We start from the raw sequence: 18,943 nt of genomic DNA, 5'->3' as shown, positions 1-18,943 counted from the left end.
CTAGGTGCTAGAGAAACCTATGAAACAGGAGGTAAAACCCTTTTCTCCAGCAATCTCTCTCTAGCACCCTCTACTGCCAAAGCTTAACACTGTGACAGATGGTAAAGGAAAAAATGTTAAAGGGCCTAGTCCCTTTTTCACAGGGCAGACAAAAAGGGTAAATTTGGAGCCGAGAGGCAATATATTGATAACTGGCAGACTGAGAAACAGAACAATGACTAGAATATTGTAAGTGCTCAAGAACTATTAGTTTTACTTTTTTTAGTCACGTATGCATGCATGTGTGAAAATATGGGATCACATCTACTGGACACATATTTTGAATCCTGAATTTTCATTTAGCATCTTCTATAGCTATTTTCATTAACATTTCTTGGAATCTCAATTTCATGTCTGTTTAATTATCCATCATGTTGAGATGTCATAATATATTTAGTTATTTTATTATTGTGCATAGTGTGGACATTCTAATTTTCAGGCTGATAGGTAAAGCTAGGTGAATGGTCATGTTTTTAAGGTATATTAGATAATTGCTATGGTTAATTCCCCAAGATAGAACTCAAAGAATGGATATTCTTTTTTTTTTTTAGATTTTTGTTTTGTTTTGTTTTGTTTTTTTGAGAGTTCAGGTTTATTTATTTTTTTAAATTTTATTTTATTTTTAAACTTTACAATATTGTATTAGTTTTTCCAAATATCGAAATGAATCTTACTTTATGTATGTTGCCAACTTTCTTTGCAGAAATATAATTCATTTTTATACTTTCTCTTGAAATTAGTTTCTGCCAACATACATTTTATATTCTATATTTTTTAACTTTGACTCTATGATAAGAGAAAAAGTATCTTATGTTTGTTTAAGTTTCTAGTCTATTAATGAAGTTTGACATTTGTCATTTTATACCATATATGTGTCCATATTTAATTGGATTATTAGAGTTCTTATAGTTTTGAAGAATTCTTTATGCATAAAGGATAATAGTCATTATCTATTAGATTTGTAATAAATGGGTTTCTTTTTTTAATTTTATACTTGAGATTTCTTATGTTCTTTTAAAAAGCCAAACTTAAATTTTATAATTCCTATATATTTTCCTTGATGATTTTTCTCATTTTTTCATGACAAGAAAGAAACTACTTCCATTTTCTAAAGATTTTTTTTTTACATATTTACAGTTTCTCTTGGTTTTTGATTTTATCTATTTGATATTTAAAGCACCTGAAGTCAAGTTTGGTGATCATATAACATTGTGTTTTTTCAAAGTAAGTTAACCATAATTATTTGCTTAATAATCTAGCATTTTCTGATTGGCTTGCAATATCCCCTTATACACATACATTTTCTTACATCATTCCATTTGTAAAATTTATGCTAGTTGCAGATATTTTTAAATGTATGCTTTGTGAAAATAGGTTTTTATAATTTATGCCAGTGACCTTGCACCAGGAGAGTAGTATTGCTTATTAAATAGCTCCCTTATTAATTACTTCCTATTTTCCTATGAAAAAGAGTTGAAGGAAATTGTGTTCCTATATTTGTGAAATTTTGTTAGGTAAAATAATTCTGTCCTGCTGTTATCTAGGGGATAGTTAACAGAATTGACCTTATTTTAAAACTACTGAAATTTTGTCATCTGCATAATTTTTCTCCCTTTAATTTAAATTCTTTCTTCACTTTAGGATCTACTTTATCCCTACTTTTATAAAAATATGTGCATTGGACATCAGCAGTGTACAGTAACACTATACTTTAGCCTTAATGAGTTTTAATTTTAGCAGTTTAATCAGTAAAAATTAAATGTTTTCTAAGTCATACACACACACACACACACACACACACACACACCCCTCCTGATTATATACCAATTTGTGAAGACAGAAAATCTAAGCAACACAAAGACAAAAATGAAGAAAATGTAACATTATTTAAAACTAACCACCAGGGAAAACTGGATGTTAATATTTTGGTACATCTCTCTGCCTTTGCCCCACAATTTTCCTGTGAATGCTTAGTCAAAAGAGACAATGTTTTGAAGCAAATTTATTTTATCCAATATTTTTCAATAAATGCTTTTAGAGTTTATGTAGCATTTTAGTACATAATAGTTCCATAATTTACTGAATTCCATATTATTGAATATTTATTTTGTTTACTTTACAAAGCTATTAATGCTATGAATATTTGTCTATAGATCCCTATGTGGTCTAATTACCTTCTGAGGATAAAATACTAAAAACTGAATTACTGGGTCAAAGGGTATGGACATATTTAAGGTTCTATTCCATATTACTAGATTACACCTCACAAAGTTTATACAAAGTTACGCTTTCAGCAGCTATAAGAATGATCTTTTCTTTACAGCTGACTTTGCACCAGATGTTTAAAACAGAGAGAGGCGGAAACCCTGTTAATTTATTTAGTAAAATGTGTATTTCATAGTTAGAATACTATTTTATTTTATCAAATATCCCAATTGAGTGGGTGAGTACATTCTTCAATAATCTTTAGAAAAATCTTAGGGCTTTTTTTTTTGCCAGTTTTCTTTCAAAACAATTTAAAAATAAATTTTAATTTAAAAAATTTTATGAACTTAATCAGGATTAGGTCAAGTCTAAAACTGATTTGGGTCAAAATGATATCCTCACAGTATTCCAATTGAGGAATATGCTATCCTTTCCCTTTTATTCAAGGAATGATTTTTATTTATTCTATATATTTTAAATTTCATTACTTTAGTATTTTATGATTTTTGCTGCCACTGAAATTGGAATCCTTTTATCGCCTTGGATCATCTAAAGGGCAGTCTGGAGATTAGGGAGAAGCAGTAAATGTGGTCACTGAAAGCTCATGTTCTGTATCTAGATTTCTCATCTGTGTCTAAACACACATCTTAGAATATAACTTGGCAAGCTGGTGTGCTGAATATGTCTCTTAAATCTCTTCCCGACCCTCAGAGACTTCTCCCAGCTCTGCACCCTGCTCCATGTCTAGGGAGAGGGGAAGCCTGCTCTGACTAGGGCTCCCTTGCTTCCTGGCTTCCTGGTAGATTCAGCCAGTGAGGGCACTGGCAGGAAATGAGAGTGGCAGGAAAGTGAGAAGGTACTTATTCCCACACTCCCTCTCTGCTTAGTTGCTGTCTGACTCATGTCCTGCCAAAGGCAGCAGGTCCTGCCAGGAGTCCTCTCCACATTGTTACCCTATCCCAGTCTGAAAAAGCGTCCCTCCACTAGCCCCTTCAGCCTTGCCAGTGGCCTCAGGCTCACTGCTGCTGCTCATTTAGGATGCTGCAGAATCCTTTGGTGTTTCTCTAGACCTGTTATCCAGCCTGAGTGTGTCATCTGTCTCCTGGTAGGAACTTGACCAAGAGGAAAAATAAGCACATACTCTGGCCCTTTTTTCTCATATTATTCAGAATGCCTCTTGGTTTTCATCATAAGGATAGTTTTGACAATTGATGTAAGATAGGTGTTCTACATTATGTTCAGAAAATATCTCCTTCTCCTTGATTTTTTTGTCAGTTATATTTTATATTCTGCATATATGTGATATATATTGAGTTTCTTTTGGACGTATTGATGTATTCTTTTATATTGTGGAGCTTTTATTAGTCAATAAAATCCTTTTATTCCTGGAATAATAAAAATTAAATTCACTTTACTAATATTTTATCTTAAATTTAAAACAACATCTTTCACCTGGCTACCACAGGCACCTTAATGGATCACAGCCTTGTCGTGGAGAAGGGGCTTGCATAACTCAATGAAGCTATGAGCCATGTCATGCAGGGCCACCCAAGATGGACAGGTCACAGTGGAGAGTTCTGACAAAACATAGTCCACTGGAGGAGGAAATGACAACCCACTCCAATATTCTTACCTGGAGGACCCCAGGATGAGAAAGCAAAAAGATATGACACCTGAAGATGAGCCTCCCAGGTCAGAAGGTGTCCAATATGCTACTAGAGAGAGTGGAGAGCAATAACTAATAGCTCCAGAAAGAATGGAGCTCCAGTAAGAAGAGAGTGAAGTGGCTTGGCCAAAGCAGAAATGATGGTCAGTTGAGGATCTGTCTGGTGGTGACAGTGAAGTCTGATGGTTTAAAGAAATTGATCCCTCAATTGTTTCACTTTGGGAAACGTTAACTAGTTCCCCATGGTGGACAACTATCTTAATTACAATAATTCTGGTTGTTTTGTTCTTGCTGTTTGCTCCCTACATCTGTAATTGTATAACTGGATTTGTTTCTAGCCGCATGAAAGCTTTTAAGTTACAGATGGTTGCTCAAACTCCTGCTACTGCTGTAGCTTCCTCCAGCTACTATTTGGGGCCCCTGGATCAGATATCCTCAATATGAGGATTAGGAGAATATGTTGCCTCACCAATTTAGGGACAACGCCCCTTGTCAGCTCGGAAGTAGTTATGGAATGAGAACGACGCCCCTTTTCCCTAGGCAACATAATTCTCCTAAAAGAAAAGGGGGGAATGATAGAGTCATTTCCTAGGCAGGTTGATAGGGAGTCTAGGGGTCCCCAAGGAGAGAGGGGTCTGGACTTCTCAAGGAGGAAAAAAGGACAAACTTTTTTTCTTTCTCCACATTCCTTAGCATTATATACCAATAATGTATCTTGCCTAAGGACAGTCTTTGGATTCAACCTTCTGTTATTTTAAAATGTTAATTATGGGAGTATACCTGGTCTTTACAAGGATGTATCTTGCCTGAGGACAGTGTTATCTTAAAATGTAAATTATGGGAGTAGGTTGGAGGAGGTCTTTACAACCTCCAGACATTCTTTGGATTATATAACCTCATTGTTAACACTAGTAAGCAGGTACTCTTTCTGCCCCCTTCTGATGCCTATGTCAGAAGCTTTCTCTATCTCCTTTATACTTTAATAAAACTTTATTACACACACACACACACAAAAGAAAAATATTGCATAGGAATCTGGAATGTTAGGTCTATGAATCAAAGTAAATTGGATATGGTCAAGCAAGAGATAGCAAGATTGAATGACACCTTACGAATCAATGAACTAAAATGGATGGGAATGGGCAAATTTCATTCACATGACTATTATATCCACTGCTGTGGGCAAGAATCCCCTAGAAGAAATGGAGAAGCCCTCATCAGTTGTGTCCAACTCTTTGTGACCCCATGGACTGCAGCATGCCAGGCTTCCCTGTCCATCACCAACTCCCGGAGTTTACCCAAACTCATGTCCATTGAGTTGGTGATGCCATCCAACCATCTCATCCTCCATCATCCACTTCTCCTTCCACCTTCAATCATTCCCAGCAATAGGGTCTTTTCTAGTGATTTAGTTTTTCTCATCAGGTGGGCAAAATATTGGAGCTTCAGCTGCAGCATCTGTCCTTCCAATGAATATTCAGGACTGATTTCCTTTAGGATGGACTGAATGGATGTCCTTGCAGTCCAAGGGACTCTCAAGAGTCTTCTCCAACACCACAGTTCAAAAGCATCAGTTTTTTGGTGTTCAGTTTTCTTTATAGTCCAACTCTCACATTCACGTATGACTACTGGAAAAACCATAGCTTTGACTAGACAGACCTTTGTTGGCAAAGTCATCTCTATGATTTTTAATATGCTATCTAGATTGACCATAGCTTTTCTTCCAAGGAGCAATCGTCTTTTAATTTCATGGCTACAGTCACCATCTGCAGTGATTTTGGAGCTCATAAAAATAAAGTCTCTCACTGGTTCCATTGTTCCCCCATCTATCCACTATGAAGTGATTGGAGTGGATGCCGTGATCTTAGTTTCCTGAATGTTGAATTTTAAGCCAACGTTTTTACTCTCCTCTTTCATTTTCATCAAGAGGCCCTTTAGTTCTTCTTCGTTTTCTGCCATAAGGGTGATGCCATCTGCATATCTGAGGTTATTGATATTTCTCTTGGCAATCTTGATTCCAGCTTGTGCTTCATCCAGACCAGCGTTTCTCATGATGTACTCTGCGTATAAGTTAAATAAGCAGGGTGACAATATACAGCCTTGACATACTCCTTTCCTGATTTGAAACCAGTCTGTTTCATGTCCAGTTCTAACTATTATTTCTTGACCTGCATACAGATTTCTCAGGAGGCAGGTAAGGTGGTCTGGTATTCTCATCTCTTTCAGAATTTTCCACAGTTTGTTGTGATCCATCCAGTCAAAGGCTTTGGCATAGTCAATAAAGCAGAAGTAGATGTTTTTCTGGAACTTTCTTGCTTTTTTGATGATCCAGTGAATGTTGGCAATTTGATCTCTGGTTTCTCTGCCTTTTATAAATCCAGCTTGAACATCTAGAAGTTCATGGTTCATGTACTGTTGAAGCCTGGCTTGGAGAATTTTGAGCATTACTTTGCTAGCATGTGAGATGAGTGCAATTGTGCAGTAGTTTGAACATTCTTTGGCATTGCCTTTCTTTTAGACTGGAATGAAAACTGACCTTTTCCAGTCCTGTGGCCACTGCTGAGATTTCCAAATTTTCTGGCATATTGAGTGCAGCACTTTAACAGCATCATCTTTTAGGAGCCCTCACAGTCAACAAAAGAGTCTGAAATACTTGCGTGCAAACTCAAAAATGACAGAATGATCTTGGTTTGTTTTCAAGACAAATCATTCAATATCAGATTAATCCAAGGCAATGGCACCCCACTCTAGTACTCTTGCCTGGAAAATCCCATGGACGGAGGAGCCTGGTAGGCTCCAGTCCATGGGGTTGCTAAGAGTCAGGAATGACTGAGCGACTTCACTTTGACTTTTCACTTTCATGCATTGGAGAAGGAACTGGCAACCCACTCCAGTGTTCTTGCCTGGAGAATCCCAGGGACGGTGGAGCCTGGTGGGCTGCCGTCTATGGGGTTGCACGGGGTCGGACATGACTGAAGCAACTTAGCAGCAGCAGCAGATGCCACTAACTACTGATGCTGAAGAATCTGAAGTTGATCAGGTCTATGAAGATCTACAACACCTTCTAGAACTAACATCCCCCGCTCCCACCAAAATATCCTTTTCATCATAGGGGATTGGTATCGAAAAGTAGGAATTCAAGAGATACCAGGCATAACAGGCAAGTTTGGCCTTGGAGTACAAAATGTAGCAGGGCACAGGCTTATAGAGTTTTGTCAGGAGAACATGCTGATCATAGCAAATACCCTTTTACAACAACCCAAGAGACAACTCTACTCATGGACATCACCAGATAATACCAAAATCAGATTGATTATGTTCTTTGCAGTCAAAGTTGGAGAAGCTCTCTACAGTCAGCAGAAACAAGACCTGCACCTGACTGTGGTTCAGATCATGTGCTTCTTCTTGCAAAATTCAGGCTTATATTGAAGACAATGGGGGAAACCACGAGGCCATTCAGGTATGACCTGTATCTAATCCCATATGATTATACAGTGGCAGTGATGAATAGATTCAAGAAATTAGATTTGGTAGACAGAGTACCTGAAGAACCATGGATGGGGGTTTGTAACATTTTACAGGAGGCAGTGACCTAAACCATCCCCAAGAAAAAGAAATGCCAGGAGGCAAAGTGGTTATCTGAGGAGGCCTTACAGATAGCTGAGAAAAGAAGAGAAAGGCAAGGGAGAATGGGATACACTCCACTGAATGCAGAGTTCCAAAGAATAGCAAGGAGAGATAGAAGACCTTTAAATGAACAATGCAAAGAAATAGAGAGAAACAATAAAATGAGAAAGATTAGAGATCTCTTCAAGAAAACTGGAAATACCAAGAGAACCTTTCATGCAAGGGACAGAAAGAGTAAGGACCTAACAGAAACAGAAGACATTAAGAAAAGGTGGCAAGGATACGCAGAAGAACTATACAAAAAGGTCTTAATGACCTGAATAACCACAATGGTGTGGCCACTCACCTAGAGCCAAATGTTCTGGAGTGTGAAGTCAAGTGGACCTTAGGAAGCAGTATGAAGAACAAAGCTAGTAGAGTTGATGAAATTGCAGCTAAGCTACTGAAAAAGCTAAAAGATGATGCTTTTAAAGTTCTGCGTTCAATACGTCAGTAGCGGCCACAGGACTGGGAAAGGTCAGTTTTCATTCCAATCCCAAAAAAGGGCAAGGCCAAAGAATGTTCAAACTACCATACAATTGTGCTCATTTCTCATATTATCAAGGTTACCCTCAAAATCGTTCAAGCTAGGCTTCAGTAGTATGTGAACTGAGAAATTCCAGATGTACAAGTTGGATTCAGAAAAGGCAGAGGAACCAGAGATCAAATTGCCAACATTTGTTGGATCATGGAAAAAGAAAGGGAGTTCCAGAAAAACGTATACTGCTTCATTGACTCTGCTAAACCCTTTGGCTATGCAGATCACAACAAACTGTGGAAAATGCTTCAGGAGATGAGAGTACCAGACCACTTTACTTGTCTCCTGAGAAACCTGTATGCAGGTCAAGAAGCAATGGTTAGAACCAAACATAGAAACACTGACTAGTTTCAAATTAGGATAGGAGTACAACAAGGTTGTATATTGTTACCCTGCTTATTTAACGTATATGCAGAGTACATCATGCAAAAATCTGGCCTGGATGAATCATAAGTTGGAATCAAGATTGGTGGGAGAAATATGCACAACCTTAGATATGCCAATGATATAATTCTAATGGCAGAAAGTGAAGGTGAACTAAAGAGCCTCTTAAGGAAGGTGAAAGTAGAAAGTGAAAAAAACTGGCTTGAAACTCAACATTCAAAAAACTTAGATCATGGCATCTGGTCCCATCACTTCATGGCAAATAGAAGGGGCAAAAGTAGGAGCACTGATAGATTTTTATATCCTTGGGCTCCAAAATCACTGCAGACAATGACGACAGTGCACTGGGACGACCCAGAGGGATGATATGGGGAGGGAGGAGGGAGGAAGGTTTAGGATGGGGAACACATGTATACTTGTGGCGGATTCATTTTGATATTTGGCAGAACTAATACAATTTGTAAAGTTTAAAAATAAAATAAAATTTAAAAAAAATAAAAAAATAAAGTTGTACAGACCTTGATATATAAAAAAAAAAAATTCTTGCTCCTTGGAGGAAAGGCTATGACAAACCTAGATAGCATATTAAAAAGCAACGACGTCACTTTGACAACATGGTTAAGTGTTGGTTTACCATGGTTTTTCCAGCTATGGAAAAAGCTATGACTTTTCCAGCAGTAATGTATGGATGTGAGAGTTGGACCATAAAGAAGGCTGAGTGACATAGAACTAACTGATGCTTTCAAAATGTCATGCTGAAGAAAACTCTTGAGAGTCTCTTGGACTTCAAGGAGATCAAACCAGTCAATCCTAAAGGAAATCAGCTCTGAATATTCTTTGAAAAGACTGAAGCTGAAGTTGAAGCTCTAATACTTTAACCATCTGATATGAAGAGCTGACTCATTGGAAAAGACCCTGATGCTGGGATTGAGGGCAAAAAGAGAAGGGGACAGCAGAGTATGATATTGTTAGATAGCATTTCCAACTCAGTGGACATGAATTTGAGCAAACTCTGGGAGGTAGTGGAGGACAGAGGCGCTTCAGATGCTGCAGTCCATAGGGTCGCAAAGAGTTGGACATGACTGAGGAGCTAAACAGCAACAACTTCAGGTCATCTCAGATAATAGATGAAAAATGTAACACACTTAAATATACTTTTCGCTTAAGCACAAATTGCTTTGAATGACTGAAAGTCTTAGACACCCTTTATCTTCCAAAGTCCTTTTGTGTGTTTTTCAGTTTGGAGTTCAGAATAAAGTTGTTTATCCAAGTTTTCAAGGTATGATGTTTTGGTGGGATACAGTAGGGGTGGTGGAAAGAAAGATGAAAAAAGAAAAAAGAAAAAAAAAAGAATAAAGCAGACCACAATGTATCTCAAAATTAAGTCTGAATCAGAGAGAAGAGGATATAAAATGACTAGAGTGTCTTCTCCCCTTCCTTCATTTTTTCTCTAGAAAAAATTACTGTATTCTTTCAACTGTGTTTCTAATTCTATCAATCTTGCATTCAGAATGTGCCAATAGCTTGAAAGCCTATGCAATAAAAACCTTTCCTAGGTGATTACTGTAATGTATATTAGATCATAAAATCTAGAACATCAACTTATAGCAATTGATAATTCCAATATTTTATACCTGTTATACCATGCTGTACCATACCATTTCAAGCATGAATTTTAACTTTGATTCCCATAAATCAGTTCCATCATGGCAGAATCCTGAGCACAAAAATCTCATAGGGATACAGATATTTTATTTAAGTTTTTAATAGTGCTTATAAATTTAGTGCCTAGCCCTGGAAACATTAGAATCAAAACTGATATAACGCTGAGTCATTGATGTAAGGAAATACAGGCTGTTTAGTTCTTGAAGAGTCTGACATTGAAAACAGAAGTTAGCACCATGCTAAGTGAAACAAATCAGAGTAAGATAAATACTGTAGAATATCACTTATTTGTGGAATCTGAAAAAGACAACAAACTAGTGAATGTAATGTAAAAGAAATGACTCACAGCTAGAGAACAAACTAGTAGCTACTGGGGAAAATTGTAATGTAGGAGTGGGGAACTGGGAGCTGCAAACTATTGGTTGTAAGATCAGGTCAAGGAAGTATTATACAACATGGGAAATATAGGTAGTATCATAAATATAAAATAGTACAAATATTTTGTAGTAACTGTAAATGGAAAGTAACCTTGAAAATTGCACAAAAAAATTTTTAAAAAGGAAACAGAAGTAAGACTACAAAGATTCTATCTGAACTTCCAGATGATTATCTGACTTGGTCTGACTTAATAGAACCTGTAATTACTAAACTTTACATATTCATTTCAAATTTTATCAGGCAAATCCCTAGTAAAGATAAAATGTCATTATTTATAATCAAAGATAGTTATAGTTGTCAAAGAAGTTTTAGAATTTGTTTGAGAAGGGGCAAGTTGCTAAATTCCAAGTGGAGAGTTTACTTTTGGAAGTGTTTTCTTGTTTACTGTCTCTCCTTATTTCCCACTCCCCACTTAAGGAGCTGTTTCCTCACTCTGAACACATTGGCATTTGAGAATTCCATTCCCACAATCTACTTGATTCACAGACTTTCCAGTACTCTGTTGTGGTTTAGAGCTGAAAAACCAAGCATGAGAACATACAATATCCAGTAAATGCCAGGATTACTGAATGAAATCATTAAAGTCAAGTGGGGATTGCAAACTCTGAAAATTAAAACATGAGAACATCTGTTAAAATTCAATTTGTGTTTCTTTGAGAAAAATAATAAATCTGATTAACTCAGTGTAGCATCATAAAAGAATAAACAGAAGATCTTGAGTAAAATTTATTTGGCAGATGGTTCAACAAGTTAGGATCTGGGATAATTCTTGGCAAGTTTCTTTAATTTCTTTGAAAAGTGAATATAAATCAAGAAAATTCCCAAGCAACAATAAAGTGAGCCTGAGAAACTGTAGTCACATAAGTTTTAAGAAGTGGTGGAAAACGATGAAGGTCAGCCAGATTATTTGTAAAGAAAAGGAAGAAAAATCAACTGAGATGCATTTCATCAGCAAATATTTTAAGTTACCAGGAAAGTTAAAAGCTTAGTCCTTTTAAAGTTGTTTGTTTACTTAAGCTTTATTTTTACAAACTATTTCCCCCCCCACTCTAAGAATGGCTTTGTTAGCTTTTCATTCTTCTCCTCAGCACTCCTTTATGCTTTATGGTTGGCTCTTTCTCATAATGACAAGATGAAATCTTTGTAGGATTTCACCAAAGATCAGGTTTCTATACAATATATATCATGTACATGCAAAAAGTATCACATATTCCAGGACTGGTGTAAACAATACGTTTAACTTTTACTGTCTCTGTGTGTGTGCTCAGTTGCTCAGTTGTGTCTGACTCTCTGTGACCCCGTGGATTGTAGTCTGCCTGCCTCTATCCAGGCAATTTTCCAGGCAAGAATACTGGGGCGGGTTGCAATATCCTACTCCAGGGGATCTTCCTGACCCAGGGATCAAATCCGTGTCTTTTGCAACTCCTACGTTGGCAGGAGAATACTTTACTGCTGTACTATCTGGGAAACCCTTTTACTTTTTAGAAACAGTCAAATGCCTGACAGTCCTATCATAAATATTTATCATTGATCTTTCTCTGACTTCCAAATTAAGGTGTGATATCTCTGTTCTCTGCTCCAGAAATTCTTATTTTTTTCTTGTGGTGGCAAGTTTAAAAACAGTAAGAAAGAAATATATGATTGATTTTGCATGCTTTATTATGGAATATGATTTCATTACTGAAAGTACAATTTCCTTAAGCCACGCCAGCATAGGTGTCAGATGGTTATCAAGTACCCCTTCTGCAGCTGACCCTTATCATCTAGGGTCCTAAAACATCAGCTCTATGCCACCCACTCTCATCCCTTTCACTTGAAGCAGAACAAAGGAAGCTGGGATGCTCACAAAATTCTCCTTGGCCTTTGATTTTGTTCTCCGTGATATCAGGTGCTGCAAATAAGGCTATTTGGTGTCCAGTTTCAAGCCCTCTGGTCTTTGAGCTCCTAGCTCTAGATTTCTCAAGGATGCCTGGTATTTTTGTTGAAACCATCTGGAAACATAAAGACCTGCTACAAGTCATGAAACAAGCCTCTCCATGAGGATACTTCCACTTGTTCACTTTTACCCAGATGCTATTTCCAGGCCTGGTGCCCCTCCAGTGTCAAGTTGCAATGTTGTCATCTGTCCTTCTTTTTTTTTTTTAGCTATCTAGGCTCTAGGCTGAAGTTGAGACAAATTCCTGGGAAATTTCACTGTTCTCCCCATTCATGTCTTCTCTTACACAGGGAAAGCTCTAGCCCTTTTTGCTCCACTTTCCTGGGTTACCCCAGCTCCAGCTAACTTCCCCCAACCTCATTCTAGACAAACTCAATGCTGCTGCTGCTAAGTCACTTCAGTTCAGTTCAGTTCAGTCGCTCAGTCGTGTCAGACTCTTTGCGACCCCATGAATCGCAGCAGCCAGGCCTTCCTGTCCATCGCCAACTCCTGGAGTTCACTGAGACTCATGTCCATCGAGTCAGTGATGCCATCCAGCCATCTCATCCTCTGTCGTCCCCTTCTCCTCCTGCCCCCAGTCCCTCCCAGCATCAGGGTCTTTTCCAATGAGTCAACTCTTCGCATGATGTGGCCAAAGTACTGGAGTTTCAGCTTTAGCATCATTCCCTCCAAAGAAATCCCAGGGCTGATCTCCCTCAGAATGGACTGGTTGGATCTCCTTGCAGTCCAAGGGACTCTCAAGAGTCTTCTCCAACACCACAGTTCAAAAGCAGCAATTCTTCGGCACTCAGCCTTCTTCACAGTCCAACTCTCACATCCATACATGACCACAGGAAAAACCATAGCCTTGACTAGACGGACCTTTGTTGGCAAGGTAATGTCTCTGCTTTTCAATATGCTATCTAGGTTGGTCATAACTTTCCTTCCAAGGAGTAAGCGTCTTTTAATTTCATGGCTGCAGTCGTATCCAACTCTGTGTGACCCAATAGATGGCAGACAAACTCAATACATTGCCAGTATTTTCTCAGTCTTCCTTTTGGAAAGGAAACAGCGCAGTGCTGACTTTAGATACAGAGTATTTCCATGTAGCATTTAAACAAATAATGATACTATGTGCAGTTGTGTACAAGTGGTTGTTGTTTTATGTTTTAAATTTTGTACATAGTTGACACAGCATATGATAAAGACTGAAAGTAATAAAAAAGTGCAGCATTAAAAGTGCATTTTCCTCCCATCCTTGGTCTCTATGTGTGTGCTTCTTCACCTCAGAGGACACTCCTATACTTAATTTTCTATGTTCATTTCTAGAGATAGGTAAAAGACATACATATATAAAGGAGCAGGAAATGGCAACCCACTGCAGTATTCTTGCCTGGAAATTTCATGGACTGAGAAGCCTTTCTTGAGAAATTTAATGGACAGAGGATAAATCTCATGGGACAGTCCAAGGGGTCCCAAAGAGTCAAACATGACTGAGCATGCACACACACACACATACACACACACATATATAAGCATATTTATGATTTTCATACAAATGCTAATATGCTTTATATCTTCTTTCTCATTTTGCTTTTTAAAAGTTTGTGAAATACAATAGAAATAATTTCATATCAGTATCACAGGTCTGTTTTATTCTTATTAGTGGTTAGAGTACTCTGTTGCATGAATATACCATATATTAAAAATAATCCTTCACTGATGATCATTGATGTTTCTTTCCAGTCTTTTTATTACTACAATGATGTAGTCAGTATCTTTGTACATTTGCTATTCAATAAAAGTTGAAAATGAGAAGGGAAATTACTGGGTCAAAAGATATGTGAATTTTATATCTGGGTAGAGATTGTTAAATTTCCCATGCCAGAAATCATACCAATTCATACTCCTTACAATGAGTGGCTGCTGCTGCTGCTGCTGCTAAGTTGCTTCAGTCATGTCGGACTCTGTGCGACCCCATAGATGGCAACCCACCAGGCTCCCCTGTCCCTGGCATTCTCCAGGCAAGAACACTGGAGTGGGTTGCCATTTCCTTCTCCAATGCATGAAAGTGAAAAGTGAAAGTGAAGTCTCTCAGTCATGTCCAACTCTTAGCGACCCTTCTCTAAACCTCACCAACATCATGCATATTTTAAAATGAAATAGTTGGTCTTTGAGACTCATAAACATTGTTATTTCATTGTTATGCACTAAGAGAGCAAAGAGGTAAACTGTGATCTTCCTAAGAGTGTATAGGCAGAGTCAATGAGTCCTGATTGCTCCTAATTCCACTCCTCACTAGTTTTACTAATATTGTGCATTCAGGCGTGTTTTTTACTTCTCTAAATCTTATCTCCTTGTTTCAAGTCAGTAATATTAATAACTTACTATGTGTAACTACTATTATATACTTAATTCAATCTTTACAAAAAATCTATAAAGAAGCTATTAGCATCTTCATTTCACAGATGTGAATAGTTTTCTCATCTTTATAAAAACCATTTTTATAGGATGATATGAGAATTAAAGGATAAGCTTCATGTAAAACAATTAGCAAAATACGTGGTTGTAATGCAGTATACATTATTATTTTTGTATTAATATAGATAAAGGAAAAGGATTTATCACTATAGGTATGAAAGAATAGATCTTAAAAATATGCTTAGCACATTTAATTTTTTTTATTATACAAAACTTCCAAAAGCTAGAGTGAAATGTTTAATATTAATTTCTAGCTGATGACTTTCAGCCTCTATTTCTTCAGTTATCTCTAGGGTTAGCCTCTAAGTCTCAACAAAATTAATTTACATGTACTGATTTTAAAAAAATGCTGAAATTGCTCATCAGAAGTAGGAATGCTGTTGCAAAATAAGAATTAAATATATGAAATCCATAAGAAGATATCAATTTTCCACTTTCTTTCTGGAGGGCATAATCTAATACTCCTTTAGTCATACCCAGAGTTAACAAATGATGATATTTTTGCCATTTTGCTTTAGTCTAAGTGATTTACCATTACAAAGATGAAACCTTTCTTCTCCCATTGTGGAGAAAAATTCTTGACCTGCCCCCAAAGCTAATCTTGTCATGAATTCAAAACATATCCAGGTTCTGTTTTCATATATTCACATATATTTCATCCTATAAACATATGTATTTTGAGATGTGAATTGCTTATTCACTTTCAGTTCAGTTCAGTGGCTCAGTCTTGTCTGACCCTTTGGGACCCCATGGACTGCAGCACGCCAGGCTTCCCTGTCCATCACCAAATCCCAGAGCTTGCTCAAACTCATGTCCATTGAGATGGTGATGCCATCCAACCATCTCATCCTCTGTTGTGCCCTTCACCTTCCGCCTTCAATCTTTCCTAGCATCAGATCTTTTCTAATGAGTCAGCTCTTCACATCAGGTGGCCAAAGTATTGGAGCTTCAGCTTCAGCATCAGTCCTTCCAAAGAATATTCAGAGTTGATTTCCTTAAGGCTTGACAGGTTTGACCTCCATGTAGTCCAAAGGACTCTCAAGAGTCTTCTCTAACACCACAATTCAAAAGCATCAGTTCTTCGGTGCTCAGCCTTCTTTAAGGTGCAACTCTCACAGCCATACATGACTACTGAAAAACCATAACTTTCATTATATGGAGTTTGTTGGCAAACTAATGTCTCTGTTTTTTAATATGAAGTCTAGGTTGGTCATAGCTTTTTTCCCAAGGGGTAAGTGTCTTTTAATTTCATGGTTGTAGTCTCCATTTACAGTGATTTTGGAGCCCAAGAAAATAAAGTCTGTCACTGTTTCCATTTGCCATGAAGTGATGGGACCATCACTTTAGTTTTTTTATGTACTCTGCACACAAGTTAAGTAAGCAGGGTGACAATATACAGCCTTGACATATTCCTTTCCCAATTTCCAAAGAGTCTGTTGTTCCATGTCCGGGTCTAACTGGTACTCCTTGACCTGCATACAGATTTCTCAGGAGGCAGGTAAGGTGGTCTGGTATTTCCATCTCTTGAAGAATTTTCCTCAGTTTGTTGTGATCCATACTAAGGTCAAAGGCATTAGTGTAGTCAATGAAGCAGAAGTAGATGTTTTTCTGGAGTTCTCTAGCTTTTTCTATGATCCAACAGATATTGGGAATTTGATCTATGGTTCCTCTGCCTTTTCTAAATCTGGCTTGAACATCTGGAAGTTCTTGGTTCACTTACTGTTGAAGCCTAGCTTGGAGAATTTTGAGTATAACTTTGCTAGCATGTGAGATGAGTAAATTGTGTGGTAGTTAGAAGATTCTTTGTCTTTCTTTGGGACTGGAATGAAACTGGACCCTTCCCAGTCCTGTGGCCCCTGCTGAGTTTTCCAAATTTGCTGACATATTGAGTGTACTACTTTAACAGCATCATCTTTTAGAATTTTAAATACTTCAGCTGGAATTCCATCACCTCCACTAGTTTTGTTCATAGTGATGCTTCCTAAGGCCCACTTGACTTCACAATCCAGGATGTCTGGCTCTAGGTGAGTGACTACACCACTGTGGTTATCCAAATCATTAAGATCTTTTTTATATAGTTCTTCTGTGTATTCTTGTCACTTCTTAATATCTTTTGCTTCTGTTAGGTTTATAATGTTTCTGTCCTTTATTGTGCCCATCTTTGCATAAAATGTTCCCTTGGTATCTCTTATTTTCTTGAAGAGCTCTCTAGTCTTTCCCATTCTATTGCTTTCCTCTATTTCTCTGCATTGATCGCTGAGGATGGCTTTGTTATCTCTCCTTGCTAGTCTTTGGAACTCTGCATTCAGATGGATGTATCTTTTTTTTTTTCTCCTTGCCTTTTGCTTCTCTTCTTTTCTCAGCTATTCACTTTAATTAAAATTAAATTTATTTATCCTGGCTTGTAATATTAGAGATTTGAAGCATTTCCAAGATGTACTATTATAAACAACGTTACACAAATATGAAAGTGAAAGTATAAGTTGCTCAATCATGTCTGTCTCTTTGTGATCCCATGGACTGTAGCCTGCCAGGCTCTTCTGTTCATGGAATTCACCATGCAATACTAAAATGGTTCCCTCCTCCAGGGGAACTTCCTGAGCTCAGTCAGTTCAGTTCAGTTGCTCAGTCATTTCCAACTCTTTGTGACTCCATGGACTGCAGCCAGGCTTCCCTGTCCATCACCAACTCCCAGAGTTTGCTCAAATTCATGTCCATCAGGTGGCTGATGCCATCCAATCATCTCATCCTCTCTCATCCCCTTCTCCTCCTGCCTTCAATCTTTCCTAGCATCAGGGTCTTTTCCAATGAGTCAATTCTTCACATCAGGTGGCCAAAATATTGGAGTTTCAGCTTCAGCATCAGTCCTTCCAATGACTATTCAAGACCAATTTCCTTTAGTCTTCCCTTCCCAACCTCCTTGGGCTTATTTCCTTGTTTATGGAGAATATTTACCTAGAAGCCAAATTGCTAGGTTATAGGAAATTTTTTTTCACCTTTACTGGATATCGATAAATTTCCTCTTATTTAATTGATGTGTAGTTGATTTACAGTGTTGTATCAATCTTTGCTGTACAACAAAGTGATTCAGTTAAATTTAAATGGTTGAATTATTCATATCATTCAAGAAATATATGATAGCTTCCATTTTTTCAACAAATTCATCAATACTATGTATTGTCAACTTTGAATTCCACGTCAATCTGATAAACATGAAAAGCATCATGCTTAAATGTGTATTTTTTGTGTAATTCTCTAGTATTATATTACTAGAGAAGATGAATATTTTGTATTTATAAGCTTTGGGTTTTCTTTTCTCTGAATTGATCATTTTCCTATTTGGCTTTTTATTGTTTTGTTCTTCTTATAGTCACCATGTGGTCTAGATACTAAATATGATTCATCTGTCACATTTTTAAGTTTATCATTATATCCTGGGTAGTTTTCAGTTTGGAAGTCATAAATTTTTTTGTATACCAATCTTTTCTTAAGGTTTTGGGGTTTTTTTGTATCTTGGTTAATGAATCATATCTTGATCCAAATTACTAAGATAATTTTCCTCCTATAGTTTAAAAAAATGTATATGTATCTTTACATTTTTTTTTTCTCATTTGAAGCATTTTGTTTTGCTATTTGTGCTAGAGGGTTATTCTTGTTTTCAAATCTGTATGGCAAGCTGATAGTCCCAGTACTGTGTATTGCTATATCTGTGTTTCCTGTACTAATTTGTAATATTTTCATCATATATTAAGCCTCCTTGATAATTCTAAGCTTTCTACTGTTTCATTGACCCATTTGCTTGTATAGTACTGTATAGTACTGAGAGTACTATTTATTAAACAATATAGATTTGTATGTCTCAATGTAAATGTTCCACTTTGTCAAAGTGTATTTGGCTAGCCTTAGGCTTTGCTTCCATAAAACTTTCAGTAAAAGTGTGTCAAGA

Source organism: Bos grunniens, chromosome 8 (genome assembly GCF_055505025.1).
Source record: "Bos grunniens cultivar Pamir isolate PY7600 chromosome 8, Bosgru_T2T1.0, whole genome shotgun sequence".
Classification (NCBI taxonomy): Eukaryota; Metazoa; Chordata; class Mammalia; order Artiodactyla; family Bovidae; genus Bos; species Bos grunniens.
This window is presented reverse-complemented; position numbering follows the sequence as displayed.